This window comes from Eretmochelys imbricata, chromosome 6 (assembly GCF_965152235.1).
Source record: "Eretmochelys imbricata isolate rEreImb1 chromosome 6, rEreImb1.hap1, whole genome shotgun sequence".
NCBI lineage: Eukaryota > Metazoa > Chordata > Testudines > Cheloniidae > Eretmochelys > Eretmochelys imbricata.
Window position 1 is genome coordinate 20,891,532 of NC_135577.1, and position 25,106 is coordinate 20,916,637.

Consider the following 25,106-nt stretch of genomic DNA (forward strand, 5'->3'; position numbering starts at 1 on the left):
CCACCCCCTTGGAAAGGTATGCATGTACTAGGTTTTGGATGAATAAAGGGTTTTGGATAAATAGTCTGGTTTTAAACTGGTTCAGGGCCTTCTTCCTGGTCCAGCAAATAGACAGGACCCCTGGTTCACAGAGGGTGTTAATCCTTAGGGTAGGGTTGAAAGAACTGGGCCTGCCAAAATCCATTTTAGGGTCCAAGCCTAAGTCAAGGTGGGTTCGCAGGGTTTGTGTTCTATTTTTTTGCAGCGTAGACCCAGCTCCACTGGAATCATGCTCTGGGAGTCTGCCAAAAGTATCCCACAGTTCCACAGGCCAACTTTCTTTGTCCTCTGGACAGTCAAGTTTTCCCACACTGCACCATGAACAAAGGGCAAGAGCAGTCACATTTTGGGAAAACGCTAGGAAGTCTGGGATATGGGTGGTTGGACTCAGGCCCGCATAATGGAGTGTAGACACTGGAGCCCTAGGGTTCAACAATTCCTAATGGGATTCCAAAGGAATGTAGACGTTCAAGCCCCAGGTTAACAAACCCGGGACGTGTTACTAACCCTGGGCTTACATTGCAGTGTAGACATACCATAAGGGGAAACATAGGTGCATTTGCCCTGAACTGTGAGACTAAGTACCAAAATAAACATGAATTTGAGTTTTTCAGACCAGCAAAATGAAATGGGTTTCATCTGGAAATCACTTTATTCCTTGTCAGGAAAGGAAAAAGCACAAGGGGTGGAAAATTTATATTAAACCAAGTTAATAATGAAAGAGTATTATTTCCTTTGCTAAAACAAAACGAAAAAAATCAGGAATATGTCTAGACATTTTATCATATTCCACAAAACTCTCAACTGACCAAGCCTTGTCCTATAGCTGAATGAGTGCATTACGCACAGTTTTCACACACCACTACATACTATACAGGAAATGATAGAAGGAACATAAGTCTTGGGATTTCCTAATAAAAGTACAGTACATTAATGCTTTTCTTTGCTTCAGACAGCCAAATGGGAGATCAAGTCACAACTACTGCAAGTACATCCGACTTGCCTGAAGATGGTCTGAATCTGACTTTTTAGGCGGCAGGACTGTGTGCGTGCAGGGGCATGCACAAAGCTTTATTGCTGGTGAAGAAGGTGCCAAAACAGCCATCCTGGAGACTGAACTTCTCCATTTGTCCATAGAACAGGTCGGGCATGTATAGGAGCAGGGCAAACCTCCCCATGTGGCCCCAACAATTCATCTTGATCCACAGGGACAACTTTGAGGTGAGAGAATATCTAGTTCCTTCTAAATAACCAGTTCACTGCTTAGTTTTCTGCTGCAGTTGCCAATTGTCGAGATGGTTTTCATGTCTTGACACCTGCCAAAAGGGAACTGGCCTACAACCATCAATTCCATTTCATACAGGCCACTGAAAGACCAACAGATAGTAACCTTCAATCACTACCAGCCAGGGCTGTGCTTAAAGAGGCAATCCTCGAAGCCAAATGCATCCGATGAAGTGAGCTGTAGCTCACGAAAGCTTATGCTCAAATAAATTTGTTAGTCTCTAAGGTGCCACAAGTCCTCCTTTTCTTTTTGCAAATCCAGACTAACACGGCTGCTACTCTGAATCCTAGAAGTGAATCCCCTGAGCCACCCCAGTCCCTCTTGGAAAACGGTACTTCAAATACTATTTTATACAGGTTCTTATAACATGCTCATCACCGTGGTACCTGAGTGCTAATCCTCACAGCTATTCTCTAAGACACAGTTTTACCCTGACATGTGAGGCCAACACATAAGAAACATGCAGTCATTCAAAGGGTATCTGTCACAAGTCACACCAAATTCACAGGCAACTCAGAGGTCTAGTTGCACTGTCACTTGCTTTTGAGTTTGGTAATCACAATTTGGTACCTGAACGCCCTAGCGAGGAAGGTATAAAAGCACTGAGGAGAAAATGCACTCAAGGCTGGGGGTGGAGAAAGTGATTTTGGGGGTAGGGGAAGGAAAGAGATAGGGAATATCTCCTGTGACCTCTAAACAACCCTCAGAGTTCTGCTGAGGCTCTGAAGGAAGGCCTGGGTTGAAGGAAGGCTTTAATGATTGCGAGCACAATGAAGTGGGGGGAAATCGTAAGCTCAGTTGTGGAGAGCCTCTCCTTCCCACCTCAAGACAGACATTTGCCATCAGATTTCCTGAAGACTGATTTTGTTGGCTCCAAAGGCTACCAAAGCAGAATACAAATATTTCATTGTAACACATGGCAGAATTCTAGCTTCTCAAGTTTTAAGCTTGTGGTAGCTTATTAGGATACATTAAAAGGGGGTCACTTTTTGGCCAGACCAGGGGAACAGCAGTTCTAGGTGATGTGTCACCTTAAGAAGCCACTTTTTTTCCCCTGAACCTAGCAAGGAGAAACAGGGTATTTAAGCTTTCCTTCTTGAAAGAAACAACACGTTCTTGTGATGATTAAAAGGGATTGCTGGCGCTGGACACAGTATTCGTTCTTAAATATTTTACCAATCTCCTGGAAAGAGAGACCCTTTGCTAAAATAAACACTGAAATATCCTAAAGGTTATTTGATATTCTAAATCATGCTTAAAATGGTGGACCACTTGAAACATCATCAGAGAAAATAAATCAGCAAACTTGTACAAATACAGATCAGCAGCAGATGGAAGTCAAATTAATTGTCTATACATCCTGTACAACTGTTCCTCTTAGCCAGCGCTATATATAAAGACAAGTTACCTTATATATAAATATTAACCCCGTATGAGGGCAATGAACATTCATAAAAGGTGCAGTTGTCAACTACTTCATGGCAATCTTTATATTCAAATATGCAAAGGCATCCAGATTTTAAGTGTCGTTTTAAAAATAAAATCTTCTATTTTGATAATGGCACCACAAAAAAGTCCAAAGTTTGTGATTTTATTCTCCAATGTCTCAAGGATTACCCAATAAACACCCGTCTCGGAGCTATGCTGACATCTCTGATGTTGGATTAGAAAATAGGTCAACAAACAGTCTTGTTAATTTTAGAAATATGAAAGACTGCAATGTTGAACAGAAATGGATAAACATCAAAATTGTAAATGAGCCTTATTTACAACTGCAATGGAGAGTAATACCCAAGTACTTCATGGTTTCTTTTCAAGCCTATATTTTTACATTTCCTGTAACATTTTTGGTTTTATTTTTGTTTATTATTTGTATGTATTACAATAGCCCCTACAGGTCCCAACTGAGATCAGGCACCCACTGTGCTAGGTTCTGTACAAACACATGATAAAAGACAGTCCTCTGCCTCAAAGTGCTTACAATCTAAATGGACGAGACAAAGGTGGGAGGGGAAAGAGAAACACACAAAGATTCAACAATTTGCCAAAGATGTCTCAGTCTGACAATGGCAGAGTAGGCTACGGAACCCAGGTCTCCCAAGTCCCATACAATAATTAAAAAAAAAAAAAAAATTCCCTCTCCTGTTTCCCTTACTATCCATATTCCCCACAGGTGCTATTTTTGAAATGGAGTCCCCAATCTGTGAGAAATTAAAAACAAGATAGAGAATGGCCCTAAGGCCCACGATAAAGACAGTTTGCACCCTGATAGCCAACAAATAAAAAGGCATTAGCACAAAAGACAACACCCTGTGACACAGGGCTGCAAGCTGTAACAGTGGAGAGCGGAGTGCATGCTTCAACAGCAGAGGCATATAGCTTTGTTTACGTCAGGGTCTAAATCAAGGCCCATTTAATTACTTGCCTCAAAGTACTGATTTGAAATTTTGACTTGTGGGGAATCAAAGTTAAATACTACATTCAATGTAAATTAAGTAAAAATCCTGTTTAAAAACTCAACAGTTAGCCTTACAAAATACTAGAATAAATCTGTTGGATTATAATACTGAAATATTACATTTTTATTGAAGAAATTCTCAACTCCACTGCTTCAAAAACCAGTAGAGGTTTTTGCGGCAAACATCAGCTGCTCTGTCACACAAAGCCCTTACAAATTCACATCAGAGTCTCTCCATTCCACTTTTAATTACATTAATGTGTCCATAATCACCCTGATCTCCTTAAATAATATTTGCAAAAAGAAAAGGAGGATTTGTGGCACCTTAGAGACTAACCAATTTATTTGAGCATAAGCTTTCGTGAGCTACAGCTCACTTCATCAGATCCGATGAAGCGAGCTGTAGCTCACGAAAGCTTATGTTCAAATAAATTGGTTAGTCTCTAAGGTGCCACAAGTACTCCTTTTTTTTTTTGTGAATACAGACTAACATGGCTGCTACTCTGAAACCTTAAATAATATTGAAGCACATTTAATGGAAAGCAGAAGGGCACTGAATATGCATTTGATAACTGATCATGTAGTAGAGAGGGATATTATATGCATTTCTAAGAGACTGCAATATTGGACATCATTGTACACAGATATAAACAGACTAATCTAATCTGGCAGTGTAGCCTCGTCACATAATTGATTGCATTTTCACCTTAGTTCTCTTCTGTTTTTCTCTCTCCACAGTGAACTGGATCAAGGTTGAATGGGCTTGATTCAGGAATTTCTGGGAGAAGTTCTCTGGCCAGCATTATGCAGGAGGTCAGGCTAGGTCCAGGTCTACCCAACAGACCTAAAATCCACCCCCTGGAGTGACACAGTTACACCGACCTAAACCCCCGAGTAGACAGCATTATGTTTACGGGAGAGTTTCTCTTGTAGACATAGCTACTGCCTCTTGGGGAGGTGCATTAACTATGCTGATAGGAGAAACTCTCCTGTCAGCGTAGTAGAATCTTCACTAAAGGGCTACTAGTGCAGCTGTGTCACTGTAGAGCTGTATATGAAAACAAACACTAGGTGAGCACAATGGTCTCCTTCTGGCCTTAAAATCTATAAACACCACCAAAGCAGTCTTCAGCTCCCCAAGGCAGTGAGGACTCCGTTATCCTCCCAGTCCCACTTACAGGTTCTTGCCCAATCTATCCTTTCTCTCTCACACACAGATAGATGCAGTAATGGCTGCATTAACTCTGACTGGATGGGACAGTATTCGGACAGCCACTGCACCTTCGTCCCCACCAGCTGCATGGCAACTCCAAGATGATCCCATGCTTCTGAGAAGGAATAGGGTCCCTTTCATACTCAACTGCCTGGGCTGTACTATTTATTAAACTCTCAAGATGCTCCACACTGGTTCTGCCACAGGTGGTATTCAGAGAAGGCACATGAGAAAATAAAAAATTTGGACATTAGAATTTGGGCATTAGAACTGTACAGTCATGAACATAAGAATGACCCTACTAGGTCAGACCAAAGGTCCATCTAGCCCAGTATCCTGTCTTCCGACAGTGGCCAGTGCCAGGTGTCCCAGAGGGAATGAACAAAACAGGTAATCATCAAGTGATCCATCCCCTGTCACTCATTCCCAGCTTCTGGCAAACAGACGCTAGGGACACCATTCTTGTCCATCCTCGCTAACACCCATTGATGGACCTATCCTCCATGAATTTATCTATTTCTTTTTTGAACCCTGTTATGGTCTTGGCCTTCACAACATCCTCTGGCAAGGAGTTCCACAGGTTCTCTGTACGTTGTGTGAAGAAATACTTCCTTTTATTTCTTTTAAACCTGCTGCCTATTAATTTCATTTGGTGACCCCTAGTTCTTGTGTTATGAGAAGTAGTAAACAACACTTCCTTATCTACTTTCTCTACGCCAGCCACGATTTTATAGACCTCAATCACATCTCCCCTTAGCAGTCTCTTTTCTAAGCTGAAAAGTCCCAGTCTTATTAATCTCTCCTCATACGGAAGCCGTTCCATACCCCTAATCATTTTTGTTGCCCTTTTCTCAACCTTTTCCAATTCCAATATCTCTTTTTTGAGATTGGGCGACCACATCTGCATGCAGTATTCAAGATGTGGGTGCCCATGGATTTATAGAGAGGCAACATGATATTTTCTGTTTTATTATCTATCCCTTTCTTAATTAGTCCCAGCATTCTGTTCACTTTTTTGATTGCCGCTGCACACTGAGTGGATATTTTCAGAGAACTATCCACAATGACTCCAAGATATCTTTCTTGAGTGGTAACAGCTAATTTAGACCCCATCATTTTATATGTATAGTTGGGATTATGCTTTCCAATGTGCATTACTTTGCATTTATCGACATTAAATTTCATCTGCCATTTTTTTGCCCAGTCACCCAGTTTTGAGAGATCCTTTTGTAGCCCTTCGCAGTCTGCCTGGGTCTTAACTATCTTTAGTAATTTTGCATCATCTGCAAATTTTGCACCTCACTGTTTACTCCTTTTTCCAGATCATTTATGAATATGTCGAATAGGACTGGTCCCAGTACAGACCCCTGGGAGACACCACTATTTACCTCTCTCCATTCTGAAAACTGACCATTTATAGCGACCCTTTGTTTCCTATCTTTTAACCAGTTACAAATCCCTCTTATCCCGTGGCAGCTTACTTTGCGTAAGAGCCTTTGGTGAGGGACCTTGTCGAAGGCTTTCTGAAAATCTAAGTACACTGTACCCACTGGATCCCCTTGGTACACTGCTTGTTGACCCCCTCAAAGAATTCTAGTAGATTGGTGAGGCATGATTTCCCTTTACTAAAACCATGTTGACTCTTCCTCAACAAATTATGTTCATCTATATGTCTGACAATATTGTTCTTTAGTATAGTTTCAACCAGTTTGCCCAGTACTGAAGTCAGCCTTACAGGCCTGTAATTGCCGGGATCACCTCTGGAGCCCTTTTAAAAAATTGGAGTCACATTAGCTATCCTCCAGTCATTTGGTACAGAAGCTGATTTAAACTACAGTTAGTAGTTCTACAATTTCACGTTTGAGTTCCTTCAGAGCTCTTGGATGAATACCATCTTGTCCTGGTGACTTACTGCTGTTTAATTTATCAGTTTGTTCCCAACCACCTCTAATGACACCTCCATTGGGGACAGTTCCTCAGATCTGTCACCTAAAAAGAATGGCTCAGGTTTGGGACTCTCCCTCTCATCCTCAGCCGTGAAGACTGATGCAAATAATTCATTTAGTTTCTTTGCAATGGTCTTATCGTCCTTGAGTGCCCCTTTAGCATCTCGATCAGCCAGTGGCCCCACTGGCTGTTTAGCAGGCTTCCTTCTTCTGATATATGTAAAAAAAATTTTGCTATTACTGTTTGAGTCTTTGGCTAGCTGTTCTTCAAATTCTTTTTTGGCCTTCGTAATTATATTTTTACACTTCATTTGCCAGAGTTTATGCTCCTTTCTATTTTTCTCATTAGGATTTAATTTCCACTTTTTAAAGGATGCCTTTTGGCCTCTCACTGCTTCTTTTACTTTGTTGTTTAGCCACGGTGGCTCTTTTTTGGTTCTCTTATTATGTTTTTTAATTTGGGGTATACATTTAAGTTGAGCCTCTATTATGGTGTCTTTAAAAAGTTTCCACACAACTTGCAGAGATTTCACTTTTGGCACTGCACCCTTTAATTTGTGTAGTTCCTCTTTTTGTATAGTTTCCCTTTAATTTCTGTCTAACTAACCTCCTCATTTTTGTGTAGTTCCCATTTCCTTTAGCACTGGACTGTTCTCTCTGTTGACCTGGCAGACCACAAAGAAACCCCCATTATCTGATGCAGTACAGTCAAAGCACAACAGTGGTTGATGCTAATACATGCTAGAATTCTGATGCACTTTAATTTTCTCTGCCTTAGGGTAATGAGAACTAGGTGGCATTATTGAAGTGAACTGCTAGGCCCGTATACGTTGGCTGTTTGACAATCCATGCTGCTGTGCTACATCTGCTCTTAATGAAGACACATTGCTCTGTCACCATCCTCCCAACAGCCATGTATCTAGGTCCTTAGACAACAGAGATATGTGGATGAAGGCAGTGCAGCATGTGCCACTAAAGTTTCTCAACAAGTTATCTACACCGACTGAAAGCTGGTAAAGAATAATTGTTCTTGGCCAGGCATTCAGTACTAAGATCGTTACAAAATCTGTGCATACACTGAACATCCTCTGTGAAAAGCTTAGTAAGTGCTATTATGCATGTATTTTCTTTTAATAATAATTTCTGCTAGCAAAAACAGGCGGGAGAGAGGCGTAGCCTATGGCTTGAAGCACAGGATTAGGAGTAGCAGACTAATTTTACCTCTGTGACCTGGGGCAAATTACACCACCTCTTTTCCCTCAGTAATCTTATTTGTAAAATGGGTGCCTATCCCTTTTACAGAGGCACTTTCAGCATTAACGTCTGAAGAGTGCTTTGAAAATACAAACCACTACATACATTTTATAGTCTAACATCTCTACTGCAGAATGTGTATTACTAGACATTCTGTCTACACTATTAGAAACAGTCTAAATACATTCAAATGTTACAGCATTTAATCAAATGAATCTTTAAAACAACCATCAAATTAATCACTTTCATAACCATACAACTAAGAAACCCTTAACAGGATTACCAGCCACTGTAACGTGAATGTGTTCAGCATCACACAAACAAAAGCTTTCACATACAAAATGCAAACTACTCAAACATAAGGCTGCAATACAGGCTTAAAGTCAAACACAGCAAGTGAAACCACGGTGTAATGCTATATATAAAGATCTCCATCAACCAGAGCCCACAAGGAAAAAAGGAAGGAATGTATGCATACCACCACACACATTTGATATAAACATTTTACAATGCAAAATCATGTAGGATAACTTTTTTACATTAGAAAAACTGGGATCCCTTTGAAATTTCTACCTTGAAGGAATCTGTAATGCCCTAAGTTCAAATTTCTGTTTTATTTTTCCAACTGGTATAACTTTAAGCTGTTTATTATTCTTGAGTCTTTCTTTTGCTTCCTGCTCCCTGAAGCTTTCTGCAGAAACTTCTGTGCAACTTTTGAGTAAATCTAACATCCATACAAGCCCATGAATTTTAATGGTTTGCATATAGAAACAAATGCTAACTATACTGGAATTAAAAAAACCAACACACAGCTCTGGTCATTTATTCTCGTTCCCCAAACACTATATTCTCTCTTTGTAGTTAACAAGAAGCCATGTAGAAACAGACCAGAGGGATCTTTTTTGTTCTGTGGATGGAGTTCCACTTCCCCCACTCCTTTAATCCATTAATTTTAAAATTTAACACCCATGGTAGGTAGATTGTTTGTTCGGATTTTTTTGTTTTGTGCTTCTGTTATTAAAAATTCATGCTTCAATGCTGAAAATGGCAGCTGCATTCTATCTACAAAATTAATTCCAATCAGAGCCGACAGCAGCAAAGCAGCCCATCTCACCAGCTCGACAAGAGCCTTTTTTATTCTTCCCTTGGCCCACTTCACATTTGACAAGTGACAAGACATCTATAATACAGTAACAAATGCTCCAATTTATTCACCCAACCTAAACAAATGTAGACTGCAGTGGTTGCCTTTGCTAATCCATGCTAGAAAACACCATGCTATTCCTTTCCCATTTGTCTGTCTGCTAATCAGGATAGAACAATGCTCCATTGTGGGTCTCTTTTCCCCTAAAATTTTCTTCTCCCCCCTCTAATCTAGTTACTAGGAACTTCTTTCACAATCACTCTTTTGCTAGGGAAAACAGAGAACTTGTAAACAGGAAAAAGCTTAGTTCTACATTGACACACAAGAAAGTGACATTTTTAAAATTTCATTACGAATACTTAGGTTGTCAGCAAATCTTTTACTAGCCATCCAAGTACAGACACCCGTCACCCCAGATAAACAAACCAGACTTCAAGAAACCACACGCAGATGAGCAAAGGATCTTGTTAGTTCCAGTAACACAATGAATTACCTGGCAAAGTTTCAAAGCATGATGCACGAGAGAACAAACTTTGTTATTCTATGTAGATCAGGAGAAATGTAAAAAAAAAATAAAAATAAAAAAAAAGCCATGCTATTTAATAATCTTGCTGATATTCAAAACAAAGACAACATTCAGCACAGTGAAGTTCATCGTTAGCTGCTCTTAACAGTCCAACTGCAGGAAGAGAGAAGTAAAACAGAGATTATGATAGGAGGTTTTATTTTGGTGTTGGGATCTATGTGTAGGGCCCCAGTATTATTGTTCTTAGACTTTTCCACCTAATTGAAAAACGTTTGAAAAACTGAAACAAGCTGTGCTAATAGCTGGAGTCCACATAAAAGGATTTTTTTTTCACATAAGAGAAAGTCTGCCATGGTGTTTACCAGCAGCTCTACATATCCCTGTACAGAAGATCTGATTTATCTTCAATCTCTGGGTGAATGGAACACTGATTCACTAAATGAAGGTGGCTGATTTGGGTTGAGGACACTCACTGCAGGAGAACTTCCTCTTAGCCAACTGGTGGAGCAATAAGAGTACAGAAGACAGGAGATTCACTTGCCTGGTTTATCTGACTGAGGATGAGAGCTTCAGGGGGAAAGTAGTGCATAAAAATTAACAAAAAGTGAGTCCTAAGTACCCTCATTTGGACTAGACGTGGCTAAATCACATGTAGATAGGCACAGGGAAAATTAACACTTATGACAAGGGAAGGCCATACAGAGCACAAACATGGCTCATTAACTGCTCCATTTGCATGTTATACATGAATAACCTTGTCCACTGTTACTTTTACTACTTCATTAACAAATATCTAGGGTAGCTGTTTTCCTTGAACCTGCAAATTCCGTTTCAGAAACAGTTATGGCACACACTCATTAGAAAAACAAACAAGGTATCTGTCATAAATATCAAGGGAAGGGTAAACCCCTTTAAAATCCCTCTTGGCCAGAGGAAAAATCCTCTCACCTGTAAAGAGTTAAGAAGCTAAAGGTAACCTCACTGGCACCTGACCAAAATGACCAATGAGGAGACAAGATACTTTCAAAAGCTGGGAGGAGGGAGAGAAACAAAGGGTCTGTGTCTGTCGGTAAGATGCTTTTGCCGGGGATAGAACAGGAACGGAGTCTTAGAACTTTTAGTAAGTAATCTAGCTAGGTATGTGTTAGATTATGATTTTTTTAAATGGCTGAGAAAAGAATTGTGCTGAATAGAATGACTATTTCTGTCTGTGTGTCTTTTCTGTAACTTAAGGTTTTGCCTAGAGGGATTCTCTATGTTTTGAATCTAATTACCCTGTAAGGTATCTACCATCCTGATTTTACAGAGGTAATTCCTTTACTTCTATTTACTTCTATTTCTATTAAAAGTCTTCTTGTAAGAAAACTGAATGCTTTTTCATTGTTCTCAGATCCAAGGGTTTGGATCTGTGGTCACCTATGCAAATTGGTGAGGATTTTTACCACACCTTTCCCAGGAAGTGGGGTGCAAGGGTTGGGAGGATTTTGGGGGGAAAGACGTGTCCAAACTATGCTTCCCAGTAAACCCAGTTAGAGTTTGGTGGTGGCAGTGGATATTCCAAGGACAAAGGATAAAATTAATTTGTACCTTGGGGAGGTTTTAACCTAAGCTGGTAAAAGTAAGCTTAGGAGGTTTTCATGCAGGTCCCCACATCTGTACCCTAGAGTTCAGAGTGGGAGAAGAACCTTGACAGTATCAAACAAATATTACATCTGATGAAGTCACCAACATGGAATGACTTACTCAGATGACAGAAAGCTGCTTCACTCATAGCAAGGGAAAGCTATTACAATCCAGGAGGCTGGATTACCCTATCACTATGATCTTTAAATCATTTAATAAGAGGTATCCCATTTATTTTGTCTTCTTCCATTTTTAGTGATGGACAGAGGCAAAAACCAGAAGACTGCCCCATCATTAATTGGAGGTCTAGAGAATATATGCATTAAAACTCATTCAAAACTAGCATTAATGTACCAATGAATGTAGTGTCATTGGTAGAAACCAGACAAAGTGCTTAGCACAATTTTCATGGCCACAACCATTAACCCATAATTAATCATAAACAAGGGTAATAATACTTTGCACTTCTACAGCACCTTTTATCCAAAGATCTCACGGCACTTAACAAGTACATTTCAACTCCCTCTGAGTTTGGCTGGTCAATATTACCTCTGCTTTAAAGATGGGGAAACTGACTCCGAGAGATTAAGTGATATACTTGAGGCGACACATCTGGGTATACAATTCAAGAGTCCCATCTACAAGTTTTCACTAACCAGGAAATAACATCCCTTCTTAAAGAATTTTAATGCCAGTCCTGAACAAATCACAGCAAGAAATCTCCAAAGAAACTTGGGCACCAGAAATGGGGTATGCTCCTTGTCAAGGATACAGCAAAATCTAAAGATCACCTTCAAGTTCTGCACAGACATGAAAATTCCCCATCCTTTCCATGTTGGAATATAGGGCCCTATTGACTCAGAATAAGTAAGCACTGTATTAAAATTGGCCCGACCATCCCCCATCACTAACCAACTCATGATCAACAGAAGTTTGGTAGTCAAACCCATTAGCATGTAAATCAATAAAAGTACTCTATTAAAGGAAAAAGTCTTTGGGGGAAAGGACAAAATTAGCCACAGAGAAGATATGTAGATACATTGTTGATTCCCTCAGAACACCCAGGCACCGGGGGCAAATTTACTGCCTTACTGCAATGGATTTACTGTAACCAAGTACTCCTGAGTGCTAATCCCAGCTGTCACTGACTCACTGTGTGGCCTTGGACAAGTCACAATTTCTCTGCACCTTAGTTTCCTTCTCTATAAAATGGGAAGAATACTTCCGTATCTCATACGAGCCCATTGAGGTTAATGTTTATACAATCCTTTGAAGATAACTTTTAAATTGTTATCATTATTACATTCCAAGTATTACGCGTCCACAGAAAATTCACTTTGGAGCAAACACCAACCATTAAAAATGTCAATCCAAGAGGGAAACATTATAGAGAAAGTTATAAACAATTGTAAATTGGGGTTAAAAATAAAAGCAGTGTCTCAACCATTCTGTAGCTACTTTGACACGGTTAAATAAATTTGCAGCAAAGAAAAAAAACAGGCTTAGGTCTTGTACACAAAGGTCATACTGGAAAACTACAGGATCATTTCATATACTACTTCCATAAAGTCATCAAAACTGGAAGAAAAAAGACCTGTTAGGTCATCTAGATCATCCCTCTGTGGGTGTGTTCCCTACAGTACATTTTCTACTGACTTTGTTCTCTCAAATTTTAAGTTTACTTTTAAAAGCGGCTGTTTCTGAAAGTGACTTTTTCAATGTAGTACACGCTCCAGCTCTGAAGATTAGGTCTGATAAGACTAAAAATTTTCTGCAGTTTGCAGTCCTTTAAGTACCTATTAACACAAAGCAGACTTTAAAAAACAAAAACACCATTTCCTAATCTGCAAAAAAAAGGGGTGGTGTGATAAATGACGGGGGGGAGGGGAACTCCCTTTTATGGACATCCAGCCAGCCAGTTAGCTGTAAAATCCCTCTTGGTGACTGTTCTCTGCTTGCTTTACCTGTAAATGGTTAACAAGCCCACAGGTAAAAGAAAAGGGGTGGGCATCTGACCGAAAGAGCCAATGGGAAGGCTAGAACTTTTTAAAATTGGGGAAAAAGCTTTCCCTTTGTGTCTGTTGTGTCTCTCCAGAAAAGAGGGGAACAGAGGGCAGCAGGAAAACTGTGTAAAGCTTTAAGTCAGGTATGAGAAATCACTGGAACATACCTAGAATTACTTATTTGAAACCCCCCCAGATATGTAAGTAAATAAGGAATGTTTAGATAGATGCGATCAGGTTTATTTCTTTATTTTAGCTTGTGGATCTTCTCTGTGCTAACCTTAGATGCTTTGGTTTTCTTGTAACCTTAGATGCTTTTGTTTACTTGTAACCTTTAAGCTGAATCCCCAAGAAAGCTATTTTGGGTGCTTAATTTTTGGAATTGCTCCTTTAAAATCTAGCAAAAGCCTAAGTTCCAGATGTATTTTCTTCCTTTTTGTTTTTAAAAAAATTTACCTTTTTTAAGAACAGAATTGGATTTTTGGTGTCCTAAGAGGTTTGTGCATATGTTGTTTAATTAGCTGGTGGCAACAGGTAATTTCCTTTGTTTTCTTTCTCAGCTCTTCCCCAGAGGGGGGTGAAAGGGCTTGAGGGTACCCAACAGGGAGGAATTCCCAAGTGCTCCTTCCTGGGTTCAAGGGGTTTTTTGCATTTGGGTGGTAGCAGCATTTACCAAGCCAAAGTCAGAGAAAAGCTGTAACCTTGGGAGTGTAATACGAGCCTAGAGTGGCAAGTATTAATTTTTAAAATCCTTGTGGGCCCCCACCTTCTGCACTCGAAGTGCCAGAGTCAGGATTCAGCCTTGACAGGTGGCAAGACTAAACATGAAAGGCAATTTACAAGTGAATGAACAGAAAAAAGAAAAACCTCATTCATTAAATGCTGATGAAACAAGGTAAAGACAGAAGAGAATCAAACATATATTACATTACACCACTCTCAGAATGCCTCAAGATGGAGGATCTATGATGTTCCCATTGTTCTGACCTTAATACATACACTGAAGTGTTAGCATCATAAAATTAAAGAGAACATTCTCATTCCTGGTATAAGAAAGAGACAATGTCAAGGTGCTATGGGACATGTGATTTATCATGTTTCATGAAAGGCTGGTTATTCTACAGGTCTCTAGAAATAAGATTAGCATGCAGTTTTCCTTGGGCAAGCTCCTATCATTTGCTCCATTGGGTTTTATCTTTAAAATTGCTTCTGCCTAGTCAGAAAAGCAATTCTATTGACTGCATTACAGCAGTTTGAGCTGCATTAACTAGTTCTGAACATGCAAGTAGCATTCTAAACCCACAGATATCATACTAAACTGTTAAGAATCAGAAGATAATGGAGTTCAAACCCTGGTATGAACATCTCCCCATCAGCAAGATGCCCCAGAATACCCAGATGAGAGAGTAAACCTCAGTCTCAGTCCCAGGCTGATGAAAATCATGCATGTCAGATTATGAGAATAGTATGTGAGAATAGTGAGAGTGGGCATGAATAGGCACTCACTACACAAATTCCTCCTTTGGAGAGTATATGAAACTGCATCAGAATAACTAAGGAATCGAATGTCAGAAATTCACTGGGTAAGCAAAGGATGGATCTTGCAACAGAGGGAGGGAAGAGGTCCCTAGAGGAAGTGAGAGTCCTTCTGTTCTCATCAAGAGAAGGCATAGGAAAGGAAAAAACTATGACCAGTTACCCAAAGGGCTAATAGAAATAAACACAGATTGCTGTTTCCCAAATCAGATTTTATTTTAACTTGAACCCAGATAGTTTTATTCAAGTTAATTATAGCTATGAAGAGTATTTTGAAATCACAGAATACACAAAAGGGAGTGCACAAATAATGCTGCTTCACAAACACTGCGGGGTAGATTCCATCTTCATTCTATGGGCGTAATCCCCACTCATTAATGAGCCATACATGCAGATCCAGGGAAAAGTACAGCCCTTAAAATGAATGGAACTTCCTGTGCTACACCTGATCAGTAGGGAGAGGCAGGTGTCTGGGCATGGGTGTAGTGGTCAGGAAAAGAGTGGGTATCTGGGAAGGGTATGGGGAGGGAGGGTTCAGTCTGGGTAACAGGGGAATTACTACTATATCAGCATTACTAGCAATTTCAAGAAAATACACAAATAGCTACAAGCAAATACAGGCCAAAACCAACTATGAAATAAAATTACAGCTTGTACAAGACTTTCTCCCAGCATGTAAAGATGCTGCTGGAAGGCTCCCGGCAGTTGTTTATGGTCCATAAATACCAGAAACAATGCCAGCACTGGACTGTCGGATACTTAAGAGCTGATTTACAGCCATTATCCCAAATTACCCACAAAATCCTTCCCTTTCACAAAGGGTACTTACTGTTCATTTGTAAATTAGCAGCCGATGTACTTAAAACCTGTTGACTGGTCCATACATGGAACTAAGCTTTATGCACTTCTGCTTACTATTCAGAGGGAGATATGTATTAGCGAGCTATAGTTTTTCAGTAATGTTGACAGAAGTTTAATTGTATGGGGAAATGTCTTTAAAAGGGTTTTGTTTGTTTGTTTGTTTTCCAAGGAATATTCCGGGTTAGTTGTCCAGTTATTTAACTACATGGCTTACTAATGCTAAGCCCCAAAAGCCTGTGTGCACATATTATATAAAATATACATGGACATACATACAAGGGAGACAGGCAGACACTTTGAGATTTTAAATAACAAAACTACACTAACTTCCCAAGTAAAAAGGTTTAAGTGAAGAGGCATGATCCACCAGGCTCAGCAGAGATATTTGTAGGGGACGATTGAGTAATGGTGACCAGCCCTCCCCAGCTGCTCATATGGCAGGGTCAGGATAGGAAAAAGGGAAGCAAACTCATTTACCCAAAAAGCAGCTGTCCTTCTCCCTAATCTGACAGATACCTGCTACAAAGAGCAATTCTCTTAATTTGAGACGCCATGGCCCTCCCCATCCATCCCTGTAAAGAAACTCGTATCTCATTTGTGACTCCCTCTCAAAGACCAACTCCCTCCAACCCCACACTAATAAAGCTGCCTTTGATTTGAGAAAATGAGGACCCCTTCCCACACTCAGACACAAAGAGCTGCTCCTTGCATCATCAAAGGAAGACTGCCTTCAATTTGAGACACGGGGCGTGTGTCTGTGTGTGTGTGTTCTCTAATGTGACTAGTGATTTTGGGCGTCCAGTTTGAAACACCTTATAGGAACTTCATTATCAGAAAGTGCTGAGCACCCAACTCTGAAAATTGGACAACTTTAAGGTGCCTCAGGTTGGGCACCCAAAATCTCTATTCACGTTTGAAAATCTTGACCAAAGACTATAATGTGCAATAATGTCAACCTCTCTCTCTACGGTACTTAAATGGCCTCCATACTTGAGCATCTCATGACTTTTAAAATATTAATCCTCACAACACCCTTGTGAGGTAGGAAAGTGCTATTATCCCCATTTCACAGATGGGGAACTGAAGTACGGAGAGAGAATGTGTCTACATCAAAAAAACCCAACCAACCCTTGGGCACTGAATCTCAGAGCTCGAGTCAGTTGACTTGAGCTCAGGGGTCCTGTTTGCAGGGCTAAAAATAGCAGTGTAGACATTCTGACTTGGGCTCAGAGACCCTTCCCCTTCATCAAGTTTCAGTGCCTGGGCTCTAGCCCAGGCAGGAGCATCTACACTGATTTTTTTAGCCCTCCAGCCTGAGCCCCACCAGCTCAATTGACCCAGGCTCTGAGAGTCAGAGCCAGAGGTTTTTTCTTTGCAGTGTAGACATACCCTCAGTGACTTGCTCACAGTCACACAGGCAGTCTGTGGTGGAGCAGGGAATTGAACCCAGTTTCCCCAACTCCCAGACTAGCCCCCTAACCACTGAATCATCTTATCAAAACCATAAATACACTCAGACAAGCATAAATTAACATAAAGCTGGACATGGGCAGTGCAGGATACAGCAAGCTAGCTGCATTAGTAAACACCCAAGGAAAGTTTATCCTTATTTTTAAATAATGTATTCCAGTATCATCTACACAAAAATACATTTGGGAGATCTACACTCAATAGCAGGACATTCATCCACTGCATTACTGGGGAACCAGCTTTCTTGTCAGCAGTATGTAAAACTCTACTTCAGTTCATAAAAGACACTCCTACAGCACATACTCCACTTTTCATTGGAGCTGATAGGAGAAACAGCAGCTCCCATCTATGCATTGAACAGGCTACCTCCTACTTAATTCACAAACCTAAATCAGATTAGGCATATAAATCAGATTAGGCATATTCAAACCAGATGTGTATAGGATTCCTGTATCAAGGAGCTAGGCACTGACCCTCAAGTTACAACCTCCATAATGTATAAGCATGTTGGTATATTTTACACCTTCTTTATCATCAGAGTTTATTATGTCATCAGCTTAGTATTATAGACTGATGTGCATGGGATGGATTGGAAAAGACCAGCAGTTGTTGCAGGGAAAACATTCTGAACAATGCTCACCTCCTTGATTATACAGGTTCACTTCAGAGATGGTATGAAAAAGGTCTCAAAAATTCTCATTTATACTGGTCTAGACCTAAAACTTAGGTTAGCCAAGCTAAATCACTCAGGGCTGTGAAAAATGTCATGCCCTGAGCACCATAGTTTGGTTGACCTAACCCCTAGTGTAGACATGGCTAGGTCAACAAAAGGATTCTTCAGTCAACCTAACCACCATCTCTCAGAAAGGTGAATTACCTACATTGACAGAAAAACCCCTTCCACTGTAGCTATGCCACTGTAGTGCAGACACACCCATAAGCATTTTTACACTCTTCTGGCAGTGTAAAATGTCCGTAAAGTGGGTGTACATTAAAGTGAGTGTAAACATAGTTTGCACCCACTTTACAATGCAAAGGGGGTCTTAGGCTTGTTGACATGGCATATTTTTCCAGTTATACTAGCATAATTTTATTAGGATAGTTAAACCACTTTAGTTATAACAATGTAACGTCCTGCATGGACACTTACTGTGGAATAAGTGTGCCTTTTTTCAGCCTAGCTTAAACCACTTCAAAAGAATGAACTAAACTGGAAAAGAGGCCCTCTCATTCCGGAATAAGAGTGTCCACATCAGGGAGTTATACAAGTATAATAATAATGCTTAAATTCATCCCTACCTTTTACTGGTACAACTTCCTCATGTTGTCAGAGCTCAGTGTAACTGAGAATTCAAGCCTCAGTCTCTCACCTCAGCCTTATTCTTGATTGTGAAGTTAGCTAGAATGACTGGCAGCCATGAGGACTTCACACAAATATCTGCACTATACAAACATTCATAACACTACACTTAAGCGCTTACTGTGCTCTCAGCACATGATTTTCAAACATTCATAACTAATTTATAAACCATTTATTTTTCCCAACCACAGTAAAGCAGCCTCTCCCTCATTCAAGGTTACATACAGGGCCAAGCAAGGAATTTTACACACAAGCCACCGGTGAATAATCCAAGGGCAGCAGAAAGTATCCAAAAAGCTCTTGGGCAAAAATCCTGGCTTCTCTGGCCCTGAGAGTCTTGCCATTGACTTCAGTGGGGTTAGGACATCACCCTCAAGTTAAAAGTGGTCATCTTCTTGTGCAGGTAGACTCCCCCCCCCCCAAAAAAAAGTTGGAAATATTTTATTCAAATTTACACAGAAAAACTAACCTCTAAGCTAAGACTAAATATGAAAAGTTTCAACTTGAAAGGGTTTTTTGGTTGTTTGTTTTTTAGGTTATAAGCTCCCAAAATTAGAGACTTCGAATGGGTGAACTATCTCAACAATAACCATAGCTTCATTATTTATCTATCTTTGGGTTTTATACCGCTATAGCCAAGTCCCTAGGGGACTACATGGAGCCTCTGGCACTTCTCCCATACTTGAGCGAAGATTCACATAGACTCTTTTGGCGCGCAAACTCTGAACCAGGAAGAGTCTTTATTCTTGTCAAGCACATTGTCTGTGTTCAATAATGAAGTAAAGCTGTCCATAGTAGGCTTTTGCTGTTCACCTTTCTCAGTTCAGTAGCTCTTCCTTAATGTTATTTCATGGGGCACCTATTTTCTTTTTGTTTGTGCTGTTGTAATTCCTTGTCTTTGGTTACTACAGAAGAGCTTTTGCAGCCTTACTGCCGTCTCTGAAGATAGTCTGGCTCAGACTTATTTAAATTTATATTGTAGCAGCAGCCAGAGACTTGAACCATGTTGGACTCCAATGTGCTAGGCACCGTACACAGTCATATGACAGGTTTCAGAGCAGCAGCCATGTTAGTCTGTATTCGCAAAAAGAAAAGGAGGACTTGTGGCACCTTAGAGACTAACAAATTTATTTGAGCATAAGCTTTTGTGAGCTACAGCTCACTGAATGCATCCGATGAAGTGAGCTGTAGCTCACGAAAACTTATGCTCAAATAAATTTGTTAGTCTCTAAGGTGCCACAAGTCCTCCTTTTTTTTTTTTTTTTTTTAGTCAAATGACAGACTCTACAACCCAAAGAGCTTATGAAATAAAAGGAAGAACAAAGAAGTGGGTGCGTAGTGGAAGATAAAAGGGCGTTTTAGTACACATGAGATGTGTGAATGATTTTTAGCCAATCAGTCGCAGTAACCAAATGTATCTCCTCTGGGAGATCATTATGTAATCAAGCCCCCTGGCTTGAGAGCTTCTCCCTGGGCAATGTCAGGCATATCGTCCCAAAGGAGCTCAGCTGTCTTGGAAAGTCATGAATGAAGACAGTTTCTGATTAAATCAGGTCCCAAGCTGCTGAGGGCCTTAAAGATAAAGATCAGGGCCTGGAATTAGCACTGAAAGCCAGTGGCTGGTGAAGTATGCTGATGTGATGTGTTAGCTTTTCCTCCCACCAAAGACTCGCTTTAGTTCTGTTTTATATAACACACTGCTACATTTGCTAAGGCTCTGCTTGAGAGAACAGGCATGTGGGCTATTTTAAATTAGACCTAATATAACACGGTAGAAAATAGTTACAAAGTTGAACCTGCCTACAGCTAGGACAAAACCAAACCTATAGGGTCTTCAGCAATATGGCCACTCTCACCTGCCTTGATCAACAGATCCGCTTCTGCCTTCAGTCACTATAAACAGGGTAAGAATTCTGAAGGCTTTCCATGCAAAGAAGGAGAATAAATAGTACAGACTGGACATCCCAGAGTTTGTTTAGGTCAGATCTTAGAATGCCCAGATAAATACACAGAATTCTTCCTTCGGGGAAAGTTTGCACAATACTAAATGAAATACTATATGATCCCACATTTAACCGAGTATTGATATTTACCAGGCGATGAGACTGGATTAGTTGGTGTAACAAAAACTCAGAAAGTGCTCATTATAAAACAGTATTCATGACAAAACAGGCTCTAGAAATGTAAAAAATCTCCTTGTCATAGATGGATAGATAAAAAGGAGTAGCAACAAAGTTGCCTTATATGAGAGAGCCAAATATATACATCTTGTAGGGTAACAAAACAAAACAAAAAAATCTTTGAAAAAACCTGCAACTCCCCCTCCTGAAATATCTAGACACAAGAAGAAAGGATTGAATCTTAGTTTACATTAATTTAATAAAACAGATCAAAAACTAATTATATATGTTACAGTTAAGTTGAGCAACGATTGTAATAAAGTTATATGGTTAATACAAATTTTGACAGAAATACTTTAACAAAATAATTTGTTACATTGTATTTTGTTTAACAATCCTGTATCGACTTACTGAAAGTGAAAATAATATTTTAAACTTGTGTTGTGATGTCAAGAAGCTATTTTGACTCTGAGCTAGTTCTCACCTAGTGTTGCTCCCCTGAAGTCAACACCGCCATGTTAAGTTATGCCAGCTGAGGATCTGGGCTCTTTTCTAGTTTACTACACCTTTAATTTACAAGTTAGTTACAGCCAGAGTACAGACTGAGCCAAACAAGCAAATTGGGTAGCTATTTATTAAAAGGCTGTTCACACTGCACTTAATCTATTTTGTTGTTATAGCCCCTGGATTTTTTATTCAATAAAAGTAATTTTAGTTAACTGAAGCTACAATTGGCTTATATGGTATCAAAAGATATTAGAAATTATCTTGCAATGAGAATGGGGCCCTTTGAAATAGTCAAGCAAGCTTGTGAAAGAAGAGGGCCCCTTTGGGGAAGAACAGAGACGAAGACATTAAAAAGACCATTTATGGGAAAACGGGGCTATTCCCACTTTTATGGAAAAGATGGAAAATTCTAAAGTTTACATAAAAAGCCAGCAGCAATATTTTTATGCCAACAACACTGAAGACTGCAAAAAGAAAAGATGCATTTTCCGGAACTGAGAGAGATACAGGCAGCTGAACATTGTTGATAAAAAGGAACCCAATCTTGGTAGGAGATGGGGAGACAGCTGTGGCGTTTGAGTGCGGGACCCTACTGGGACCAGGGTTTAATCACAATTTAGCCGACAATGCCGAACACGCTATGCCATGATCTACTCTCTTCACAACCACATTTGAATGTCATTGAACTGAGTCATGTGGACAAGCCACAAAAGAAATGTTCAACATTCTGAGAGTGCAGCTCTGCCTACGTCACATGGAAGAAGGAAGGGCCACACTACAAGGAAGGATGGCAACAGGAGTCATTATGATAAGACAACAGCAAACCAGAGTGCTAGAGTGGTAGTAAAAGCGGACATGCAACTCTGGCTTGTCATGCACCACAGCAAGGGAAGCCATTCAGGAGAAGGAAGCCTGAAAGGATGAGGAGAAAGAACCCATTCTAAAAAATGCCTCACTGAATTGAGATGCCTTGTGATTTATACCACTTCTCGGAACTGTTTGCAATACAGAGGAAGAGGGACAAATGGTTCCCCCTATCGGAGACGCAACATAAGCCATGAACGTATCTGCTTGGCTTTCTCCTGACATTTTAAACTACTTTTAAGTCAACAAAACAACCCAGTAAGAGTTTCACCCAAGGACCCTCCGAGGAGGGAGTGAGGGAGAAGAGAGGAGAGCTTCTTGAAAGGAACCCTCAGTGATGAGTTCGTGACTCGGAGATTAGAACACTTTTGTTTCTAAAGGGGGAGATCGTAAGTTTGACGTTTTAAATACAAGCATTAAATTCAGCACAGCAATGAAAGTGTCAGGCTGCAAACAGAAAATTACCCAACATTTCTAACTTCAAAACTGAGACAACTCTGCTCATGTTTGCTGCCTTTCCCACAGCCTGTTTGTCACTCTTGGATTGTAGTGGTAACTGATCCAAACTATGCTTTGCTCTGAAGAGAGGCTTAGAATATGTATGTTTATAAAATGTCTCTTAAGAAAAGGGAAAGGAGAATTTGCTTTTCAGGACTTTAATCATTCATGTCAGAAAGTAACTTAAATAAGGACTTGAAGACTTAACAAGGTAGACCTAAGATAGGCATGCAGTTTGGGTAACTGCATGAGTGAAAGGCTAATTATCTGCAATTACACATGCATTTTAAATCTTTACATCAAGACTGGAACTTTTTCTAAAAGGTACGGTATAGCTCAAGCAGACGTTATAGGCTTGATGCAGAAATTACTGGGCGTAATTCTATGGCCTGTGTTATGCAGAAGTCAGGTTAGATGACAATCATGGCCCCCTCTGTTCAGAAAAGTCTTATATCTTTAAGGTGAGAATTCCATATTTAACTTGTCTGAAAATTTAACCCAGTTGTTCAGTCCTGTGATGTAAAGATATTTACCAAAAAAACCTACCCTACCCATCCCCCACCAAATCTAAAAAAGCTGATTTTAATACAATAAAAGCATTGTGTTGGCTACCGAGGATAAAATATTACTCTATAATAAGTTACTGTGCTTAAATAATTAGTACATCTTTTTAGTCAAGTCAGCCTCTTTGAACTTCTTTTATTACAGCATTTGCTTCTAATAGAATCCACATTCCATAAACTGTTCAAATCCCAGATATAGTTACGGGTGGCATTCCACTCCAAATCCTTTTTTCAGTTGTTCATAACTTTGTTAAAATTGTTCCTTTCGGGCATCAAACTTCTCATACCTGGAAACCAGATTTCAAATACTTTTCAAGTATTGCACATTGTGCTTTTATAATTCCGTTTTGGTGGCCTGGGGTGATGCGGAGGGGGGGAAAAGAGGGGAGGGGGGCGAGGGGGAAATTATATCCTTGCAAAAGTTTCAGATGACTGGGGCTTTGTTTTAGCTTTTAAATGTGGTTTTTCCTTTTAAAAACATAAAAACAAAACCTGTTCTTGTATTGGTTTCAGAGTAGCAGCCATGTTAGTCTGTATTCACAAAAAGAAAGGAGTACTTGTGGCACCTTAGAGACTAACCAATTTATTTGAGCATAAGCTGTCGTGAGCTACAGCTCACTTCATCGGATGCATTCAGTGGAAAATACAGTGAAGATATTTATATACACACAGAACATGAAAAAATGGTGTTTATCATGCACACTGTAAGGAGAGTGATCACTTAAGATGAGCTATTACCAGCAGGAAAGTGGGGGGGAGGGGGGGAAGAAAACAAAACCTTTTGTAGTGATAATCAAGGTGAGCCATTTCCAGCAGTTAACAAGAACGTCTGAGGAACAGTTGGGGGAGGGGGGGAATAAACAAGGCTGAACTTTGTGACTTTGTCCTCACCCATAACTATTTCACATTTGGGGACAACGTATACCTTCAAATCAGCGGCACTGCTATGGGTACCCGCATGGCCCCACAGTATGCCAACATTTTTATGGCTGACTTAGAACAACGCTTCCTCAGCTCTCGTCCCCTAATGCCGCTACTCTACTTGCGCTATATTGATGGCATCATCATCATCTGGACCCATGGAAAAGAAGCCCTTGAGGAATTCCACCATGATTTCAACAATTTCCATCCCACCATCAACCTCAGCCTGGACCAGTCCACACAAGAGATCCACTTCCTGGACACTACGGTGCTAATAAGCGATGGTCACATAAACACCACCCTATACCAGAAACCTACTGATGGCTATTCCTACCTACATACCTCCAGCTTTCACCCAGACCACACCACACGATCCACTGTCTACAGCCAAGATCTACAATATAACCGCATTTGCTCCAACCCCTCAGACAGAGACAAACACCTACAAGATCTCTTTCAAGCATTCTTACAACTACAATACCCACCTGCTGAAGTGAAGAAACAGACTGACAGAGCCAGAAGAGTACCCAGAAGTCACCTACTACAGGACAGGCCCAACAAAGAAAATAACAGAATGGCACTAGCCGTCATCTTCAGCCCCCAACTAAAACCTCTCCAACGCATCATCAAGGATCTACAACCTTCCTGAAGGACAACCCATCACTCTCACAAATCTTGGGAGACAGGCCAGTCCTTGCCTACAGACAGCCCCCCAACCTGAAGCAAATACTCACCAGCAACCACACACCACACAACAGAACCACTGACCAAGGAACCTATCCTTGCAACAAAGCCCATCAACAACTGTGTCTACATATCTATTCAGGGGACACCATCATAGGGCCTAATCACATCAGCCACACTATCAGAGGCTCGTTCACCTGCACATCTACCAATGTGATATATGCCATGTGC

The 25,106-nt window shown here is 40.3% G+C and overlaps 1 protein-coding gene across 1 annotated transcript in view; it reads right to left on the reverse strand.

Annotated features, from left to right (window-relative positions):
* Positions 1 to 25,106, reverse strand: part of LRP5 (LDL receptor related protein 5) — a 164,686-nt gene that overhangs the window by 117,907 nt on the left and 21,673 nt on the right. The gene's annotated exons all lie outside the window — the stretch shown is intronic.